At 41.7% G+C, this 9,148-nt stretch overlaps 1 non-coding gene across 1 annotated transcript; it reads left to right on the top strand.

Annotated features, from left to right (window-relative positions):
- The first annotated feature begins 2,079 nt into the window (after window positions 1-2,079).
- On the top strand, window positions 2,080-2,187 carry LOC113461507. The gene has a single exon (XR_003383784.1). It is a non-coding gene; the product is annotated as a small nucleolar RNA R71 (small nucleolar RNA).
- The last annotated feature ends 6,961 nt before the right edge of the window (window positions 2,188-9,148 follow it).

Raw genomic sequence — 9,148 nt, 5'->3', positions numbered from 1 at the left:
ACGCTGCATTTGCCTTGTGGTTTTCGCATTATCCTCCAAATATATCCGATGCATGCAAATCAAAGGGTTAATCCCCTTTAAGTCTGCAATCGACCATCCAACGCTTCTTTATGACTCTTTAGGACCGTAAGTAATTTTCCTTCTTGATTATTATCGAGCTCAGTCGAGATAATTACGGGAAAAGTGTTATCGAGTCCAAGAAAGGCATACTTGAGTTCCCTTGGTAAGGGTTTCAGCTCAAGTATGGGTGCTTATTTCCGAGATTGTACAAATTTTGTCCCTTGTGAGGGCAACTGCTCGAATTCCTCTATTCTCGGTCTCCACCCATTGACCATCATGACATCCGAATTATCTAAAACAGGTGGGACCACATCATCAGCAGTACCTTCAGAACACCAATCTATTAAACTATTGTCAGCCGATTCAGTAAATATTTCTTTTAACAGATATTCTTCTGCAATGGTTTCAACCTATTCAACCTCTTTACTTTCTTCATGATCACTAAGTTGTTTGCCTATACTAAAGACATTCAGTTCCAAGGTCATATTGCCAAAAGAAAGCTTCATGACCCCATTCCTACAATTGAACAATGCATTAGAAGTTGCAAAAAAAAAGAATGGACGTCCTAAGATGACCAGAATCTGAGATGGTGAATTGGAAGCCGGACGTGTGTCCAATACAATAAAGTCGACAGAAAAATAGAACTTGTCTACTTGGACCAACACATCTTCGATAATCCCTCTAGGGACCTTCACCGACCTGTCAGCTAATTGTAAGGTGATAGTTGTTGGCTTCAACTCACCCAAACCGAGTTGCTCATATACCGTATATGGCAACAAGTTCACACTCGCTCCTAAATCTAGCAATGCTCGTTCAATCCTAAAATTGCCAATGATGCACGAGATAGTTGGGCAACCTGGATCCTTATATTTAGGAAGAATGTTATGCTGTAAAATCGCACTCATATTTTCAGCCAGAAATGCCTTCTTCTTGACATTTAACCGATGCTTGACAATGCACAAATTCTTCAAAAATTTTGCATATGAAGGCACTTGTTTGATTGCATCAAGAAGAGGTATGTTGATTTTTACTTGCTTAAAAAGCTCAAGAATTTCAGAGTTTGGTTCAAGCTTTTGCAATGGCTTTAATCTTTGTGGAAATGGTGCTGGAAAAGGACATTCAATTTTTTTAGCAGATGTTGGTGCTTCGGTTTCTTCGTTATCCTTTTTTTTTGTCTTGGGAGGGTCAGAATCAGGTATGACTTGAGTTTGTTCTGGGACTGGTCGGTTAATAACTTTTCCACTTCGCAAAGTTATTATACTCTTCGCTTGTTCTTTATGTGAAGTTGAGGATGATGCATTGTTACCACCGTAGACTTGAGGGTTAGTTTGTGGTTGAGCTGGTAGCTTACCCTTCTCTTGAGAACTTAAAGCAGTAGTCAACATTGTCAGTTGATTTCTTATTTCATCATTGATTTTGGCTTGACCTTGCATGAAAGATTGCAAAGTTTCTTCGAGACTAGGTTTTTGAGGGAGTGTGTGTGCATACTGAGGTTGCGGAGGTGGAGTTGGGTTATATACTTGTTGAGGTTGGTCATTCCTCTACCTAAAATTTGGATGGTTCTTCCATTCAGGGTTGTAAGTACCCAAAAAAGGATTATTAAAAAAATTTTAATATGTATTCATAACATTGGCCTGATCGTGCAAGACTTCCTTGAATGTGGGTATTGTGGGGCAATCAGTGATGAGATGGCCAGGCATCTCACAAATCCTACAACACTCGCTGTTATGTTCTACGGTCTTGATGGGTTCAATCCTTCTAAGTTCAATTTTCTCTACCTTCTTAGTAAGGGCTGCCATTTCAGCCTGAATATCATTCTGAGTACTAAGGTTAGGCAAAGGTTTATTCACTCTATCCTCTCTGTATCCCATAAGTGTGCAGTCTCTGCAAGAGAGTCTAAATAGTCCCATGCCTCATCGGGTTGTTTTTCCAAAAATAGACTATTGCACAGTCTCTATAAATTGTTTTAACTGTGGAGACAACCCTTCGTAAAAGAAACTAATGGTTCTCCATGTTTCAAACCCGTGATGAGGGCAAGAGAGAAGCAACTCTTTAAATCTCTCCCAGCATTCATAAAATATTTCATGGTCTTTTTGTTGGAAATGTTAGATGTATGCCCTAGAAGCCAATCTGGCTGACACATTATTAATTCTGGGGACATAATTTTGTACTTGACTATTTATTATTGAATAAATAAAAGGCATCTTCTCATTCATATTGTTTATGTGTCTATGAATCGTCCAAGGAATTAATAAGATGATGATACATATTCCCAAGAGTTGAGAATTTGAGCCATGTATCATTGGTGATTAATTTCTAAATGTTCCTGATCAATGGATCATCACGAGGACGGTGATCGATCCGATCAGTGCACAGATCACTTTCCTTCTGGATGGACGAGACTTGAGTCCACAGTGTAGGGACACTGAAGTGATAGTGCAGGTGCTTGTTAGAGAACAAGGGTACTGAGCGTGACCAAGACAAGAAGTCACTTGGATGTCTATCCACTCGTCAGTGACTTGCTTGATGTTGCAGTAGTGTGACTGGTCCTTTGACCTGCGGTGCTTCGGCTACTCACAGTGAGGTTATTGTAGTTTGACTGCACACATACATGGTCTCTAGCCATATGGGTCCATGCAGTGTAGATCGGCTGCAGTAGGTTCACTGTAGGAGTAGGGTATGCACCTATAAGGAATCTATCGACCTTGATAGAAAAGGAGTGATCCTATGTGATTTGTTAGACTGAGTTCTAAGACCTTGGCCAGGGCAGTAATATAAAGTGAAAAAGAGTTTTCCACTATCGAACTCAAGTCGAACAAATCTTGACATATGACAGACGATGGGGTTTGACGAGTTGTCCATGACCTCCGTCCTGTAGGGATCCACGATAGTAGGACTGTATCACATGTTAACTGCACCTAGAGGTTCATCATTCCATTCTGCTGGGTAGCCACTACATGCTGCTAGGTGTCACTGGTGGATGGTGGGACTCATAGGGATTATCTTGATGATCGATAAACCCTAATGAGTTGAGTTGGAATCGTTCCAACCCATTGAAAGGAGTTTTCAATGATATAGTGATAGAGATCACAATATATCTCACTACCAGTCAGAATAGAACCTATAGGGTCACACACACTAGAAGTATTGACCGATCCGATGGTTGAAATCGCGATTAGGAATCACAAGAAATCAATTTGATTGATAAGAAGTTGAAGAAGGAACAAAGGGAATTAATTAATTGGACTTAAACACAAATTCTACTTCGGGTAGGATTCCTAGAGTCCTAATTGGATTAGGACTAGAAATCCTAGTTGGAGTAGGACTGGGATTCCTATTTGGAATAGGATTCCTACAATCCTAATGAGATTAGGAATTTTGAATTGGATTCCTACTTGGAGTAGGATTCCTAGAAATCCTAACTGGATTAGGACTTCGGATTCAAATGGAGTCCTAATTGGATTAGGACTAAAATTAAACAAATTCTAATTGGATTAGGATTCCTTAAGTCTAAATTAATTATTAATCTAATGAATCAACATGACTCCTAATTGGATTAGGATTGAAGAGTTCAATTGAGTCATGGTTCATTCAAGTCCTAATTGGATTAGGACTAGCATAGATTGAACCCAAATTTGGCCAATCCTAATTAGATTAGGATTAAACCATGAAAGAGGGACCTAATCCTCTTTGGAAAAGGATTAGGCTAACCAAGTAAGAGGGGCATCAGCCCCTCTCCACTTGATTAGGTGCGACATAAAGAGAGAGGGGGCCGGCGCCCCCTCTTGGAAAGTTGTCAAGGGCTCCTAACTTGTAGGAGCCCTTCATCCTTATTAAAGGAGGACTAGGGCCGGCGCCCTAGTGGAGTCTTCTCCTCCTCTTCAAGCCGTGGAAGCCCCCTCTCCTCCTCTTTAGTTGCAGCCGCAAGCAAGGGAGAAGAAACTCCAAGTGTTGGCGGCCTCCTTCCCTTCCCTTCCTTCATCCAACGCAAGGAACAAGAGAAGGCTGCGTAGGGGATCATCTTCTTCCTATTCTTCATCCTTCTTCTTCCTCCTTATAAGCACAATCAAGAGTTGATTGAGAGGAAGGACATCAGCCATCAAAGCTATCTCTGCAAGGGAGCTAGCACCCCGGTGAGATAGAGAGCTTGGATCGGATCCTGCTTCGTGTGGATACCCGTAGAGGCCGGACGTTTGAACGGCTTCAAGCGAACCCTCTTCCAAAACCACGAATTCAGATTTGCGGTGATCATCTACCCGCGCAAGGTGAAGATTTGATCTTCCTAATAGTTTTAAAAGTTTTAATTCTTACCTAATTACGAAAGGTCTCAAAACAACGTTCATGCGATGAACGTCGATCCCGCACATGCCTCTTCCGCTGCCATCTGATTTAATTTTTGAAATATCAGCGGCATGGGCGGGTACCCAACAGTGGTATCAGAGCCTAGGCTTCGTAGATTAAGGTAAGAATTAAATATCTAAAGGCTTATTAGATCTGAAAATTGAATGATCATGCATGCTGAAAAATTCTGCATGCAGATTTTTCAGGGGTGCTGATTTTTTACATGCTGATTTTTATGTGATAAAAAGATGATTCTAATTGCATTGTTAATGGGATTACAAAGTTTAGAATCATGATTAGCATGATCAGCGACCTATGTCATGATATAATCAGTTAGTTTTCAGATCTGAAAATTATAATTGTTGCATACGGTGATGATCATAGGATTCAAACCCTTTTGGTATCAAATGTAATGACCTGCGATGTGATCTGCGATGTCATGTAATTTTTCAGATGCTTGCATACATCTTATTTGATGTTTTGAGAGGCCTGCGTGCCTCCTAAAAGGAGATGTAATTTATTTTTATTTTTATTTTACATCTGGTTGTATTTCTGTGATGTGATGTACATCAACGATCAAGCTGAAGCAAAAGCATGAGATGAAAGGTGATCCAAGCGGTTGATGGCGATGGGATCAAGGGTTGATCAAGGATCGAATCAAGGAGGCTTGGAACCAATTCAAGAGTTGAAGACCACTTGATCGATTGATGTGCATGTGCTTGTAATACGACCTAATTAGAATCCATGATCATCACCTAGTTAAAGTTTAGCTTTAATTTGATGCTGCGATTATAACTGCCTGTGATGTGCCGTTTGCATGTGATGTAAATGCGAGTCGGGTAGATAGGTTTACATGTGATGTAGCAAACCCAATTGAGACCTAAATCAAAACCTCCTCAATCAAGTCGAGAGTGAACCGACATGAGCAAGTCATATTAGATTAATTGATCTAATTGGTGTCTAGGAAAGCATGAAAGGTGGTTACTTAATTAGGACCTTACTCTCTGAGTAAGGGGAGCCTCCCACCTGCTTACCTGGCCAATTGTTCGATTACCTCTTATGAAGGGCTCAAGTTGCAAACACTAAGACCTGATTAACCAATATTAAGTCAATAGGTCTTCCACTGTAGTAGAGCTGCTAAGGCCTTTCTGATGTTGATTTGTCTCGGCTGGACACAGTGGTCAAGTTGCATCGGGGGGCTGGACCTCTCTATAGACATGAGATGTTGTAGGGTAAAGGTGGGGTTGGGCACCAATAACTGTTAGGTGAGGACCCAATGACGACTTTATTCCTACGGTTATACGGTGGGTCTGACTTAACTAAGAAATGGGACCAATAACTGTTAGGTGAGGTCTTCATGGCTTAGAGACCAAGTTACACTGCAACATGCTTGAGAAGCATTGTACAAGAGTTGTACACTCATCCATCTATGTGTCACCAATAACTGTTAGGTGAGGTGGCATGTAAATTGGTGGGACCGCAGTACCCACTAGAAACCCTAGTCGTGTGGGATTTCCGTTTCCCTACCAGGGGAGTGTGAGGGATTCGAGAAAATAGTGGAAGTTACATTTGTTCTAAAAGACATTAGAACAGATTAGGATCAAGTACAAAAGTCTAACTAGAATCTCTACTCTCTGCAGATACAATGTCGGCTTCAAACACTCTGACCCGTATTCTTGAGACCAACCGACTGACCGGAACCAATTACAAAGACTGGCTTAGAAATCTCAAAATAGTTTTGGACTGTGAGAAGATAGGCTACATACTCGATTCAGATATCCCCACACTACCAGCACGTCCCACTGATGTTCAGCGTGAGTTGCATAAAAAGTGGTTGGATGATGACATTAGAGTAAAATGCTATATGATGGCATCCATGTCTAATGAACTCCAATGCCAGCATGAAAGTATGAAGACTGCTAGGGAAATACTGGCACACCTGCAAGAGTTGTATGGTGAGCAAAGTCGCACAGCTCGTTTTGAAGTGTCCAAGAGGCTTTTCAAAGCGAAGATGCGCGAAGGGCAGTCTGTCCATAATCACGGTCTGACCATGATCAAGGACCTAGAGGAGCTTGAGAAGCTCGGTATGGACATGCATAAGGAATTACAAGTGGATTTGATCCTACAGTCACTTCCTGATTCATTTGGTCAGTTTATAGTAAACTACCACATGAATAAAATTGAATGCACTAAGACTGAACTAATCAACATGTTGGTAACTGCTGAGGGAGCCTTGAAAGGTTCAAGGGGCAATGTCCTTGCTGCTGAGTTGACTTCTGGTTCCAAGAGAAAGTCTACTTGGAAGAAAAAGAAGCCTGCAAAGAAGTAGAAGAAAGACAAGAAGCCAAAGAAGGAAGTTCAAAAGAAAAAGGCTAACGACAAAGGAAAATGTTTCCACTGCAATTTCGAAGGCCACTGGAAGAGAAACTGTCCTTCATACCTCGAGAGCCTGAAGAACAAGAAAGGTGACACACCTTCAGAAGGTATAGACTTGCTCATAATAGAAACTAATCTAACGGTTTCTTCTACTTCTAGTTGGGTTATAGATTCTGGTTCTAGTGCTCATCTGTGCACTACCATGCAGGGTCTAAAGGAAAGTAGAAGGCTGGCGGAAGGTGCGGTAACCCTTAGGGTTGGCAACGGGGCAAAAGTTGCTGCTGTGGCTGTGGGCACCTACCATCTGCGACTACCGTCTGGATTTAGTTTAATACTTAGAGACTGCTATTATGTACCTGTTGCTAGCAGAAATTTGATTTCTGTTTCATGTCTAGCACAGGAAGGTCATGTTTTTACATTTGACAAAGACTGCTGTTCTATTTATTTGAGAAATAAAATAGTCGCACGTGGTTTCATGATTGACAGTCTCTATCATTTACATATGGATGTATCTGTGAATGTTACCGAGCAAGAAGTGAGTGCCAAAGGATCCAAAAGATCCAGAGATGAGATAAACCAAAGATATTTGTGGCACCTCAGACTTGGCCATATTGGAGAGGATAGGATGAACAAAATGGATAAAGATGGGCTTCTCGGCTCATTGACTTCCGAGTCATATCCAGTTTGCGAGTCCTGTCTTCAAGGAAAAATGGCTAGACTGCCCTTTGTAGGACATGGGGAGAGGACCACTGAAATACTTACCCTAGTACATACAGATGTATGTGGCCCATTCGATGTGCTTGCTAGGGGACGTTATTCTTACTTCATTACCTTTACCGATGATTATTCACGGTATGGGTACGTGTATCTTATGAGACACAAGTCTGAATCTTTTGAAAAGTTCAAAGAGTTCAAGAATGAAGTAGAAAAACAAACTGGAAAACCTCTTAAGGCTCTTCGATCAGATCGAGGAGGAGAATACCTTAGTGGGGAATTCCGGGACTATCTCAAAGAAAACGGCATAGTCTCACAATGGACACCTCCGGGTACACCTCAACTCAACGGGGTGTCAGAGAGGAGGAATCGGACCCTGTTGGACATGGTCAGGTCCATGATGAGCTTCACTGATTTACCTATATTCCTTTGGGGAGATGCCTTACTCACAGCGATTTATTTATTGAATAGAGTTCCCTCTAAATCCGTTCCTACCACACCGTATGAGATATGGCATGGTAAGAAACCAAGTCTGGGTCATCTCAAGATTTGGGGATGTCCGGCCCATGTCAAGAGACTACAGGCGGACAAGTTAGAGGCTAGGACCATAAGTGCTCGTTTTATAGGATATCCTAAAGAGTCATTAGGATACAATTTTTACGTCTCAGAGGATCATAATGTGTTTGTGAGCCGACATGCCATCTTCTTGGAAAATCAGTTTATCCTTGATAGAGGCAATGGGAGGAAAATTGAGCTTGAAGAGAAAGTCTCTGAAAAGCAACGAGTCATGGATCCTATTGAACCCATTCATACAGAGCCAGTACACGATGTCCCTCGACCACCTCGTAGATCTAGTAGGGTCTCCCATCCTCCCGATAGATACTTAGGTATACTAGAAGAGGATACCGAGGAAATATTCCTGGTGGGAGATAGGGATCACATACAGGATCCCAAAACCTACAACGAGGCGATATCTGATGTCGATTCCGAGAAATGGCTGGAAGCTATGAAGTCAGAGTTAGACTCCATGCGTTCCAACCAAGTCTGGACCTTAGTAGATCCACCAGAAGGTATTGTACCTCTTGGATGCAAATGGATCTACAAAAGGAAGATAGGTTCGGATGGAGAGGTAGAGACCTATAAGGCAAGGCTTGTGGCGAAAGGGTATAGTCAACGCGAAGGCATTGACTATCAGGAGACCTTTTCACCTGTAGCCATGCTAAAATCCATCCGAACATTGCTTGCCATTGCAGCATTTCATGATTATGAAATCTGGCAGATGGATGTAAAAACTGCTTTCCTGAATGGATATCTTGATGAAGATATCTATATGGAACAGCCTTTGGGTTTCACTTCCAGTGATGGAGATCACAAGGTCTGCAAGCTGCAAAGGTCCATCTATGGACTAAAGCAAGCATCTCGGAGTTGGAACACTCGTTTCGATGATGCAATCAAAACGTTTGATTTCATCAAAAACGAAGAGGAACCGTGTGTTTACAAAAAGGTTAGTGGGAGTGCTGTCGTTTTTCTTGTACTGTACGTAGATGACATTCTCCTGATTGGGAATGATATTTCCATGCTAACCTCGGTCAAGGTCTGGTTGTCAAAAGAATTCTCCATGAAAGACCTTGGGGAAGCATCCTATATTTTGGGAATA

Source organism: Phoenix dactylifera, unplaced genomic scaffold (genome assembly GCF_009389715.1).
Source record: "Phoenix dactylifera cultivar Barhee BC4 unplaced genomic scaffold, palm_55x_up_171113_PBpolish2nd_filt_p 000634F, whole genome shotgun sequence".
In the NCBI taxonomy this organism is placed as follows: domain Eukaryota; kingdom Viridiplantae; phylum Streptophyta; class Magnoliopsida; order Arecales; family Arecaceae; genus Phoenix; species Phoenix dactylifera.
The sequence above is the reverse complement of the archived record's forward strand: the minus strand, read 5'-3'. Positions and strand labels throughout refer to the sequence as shown.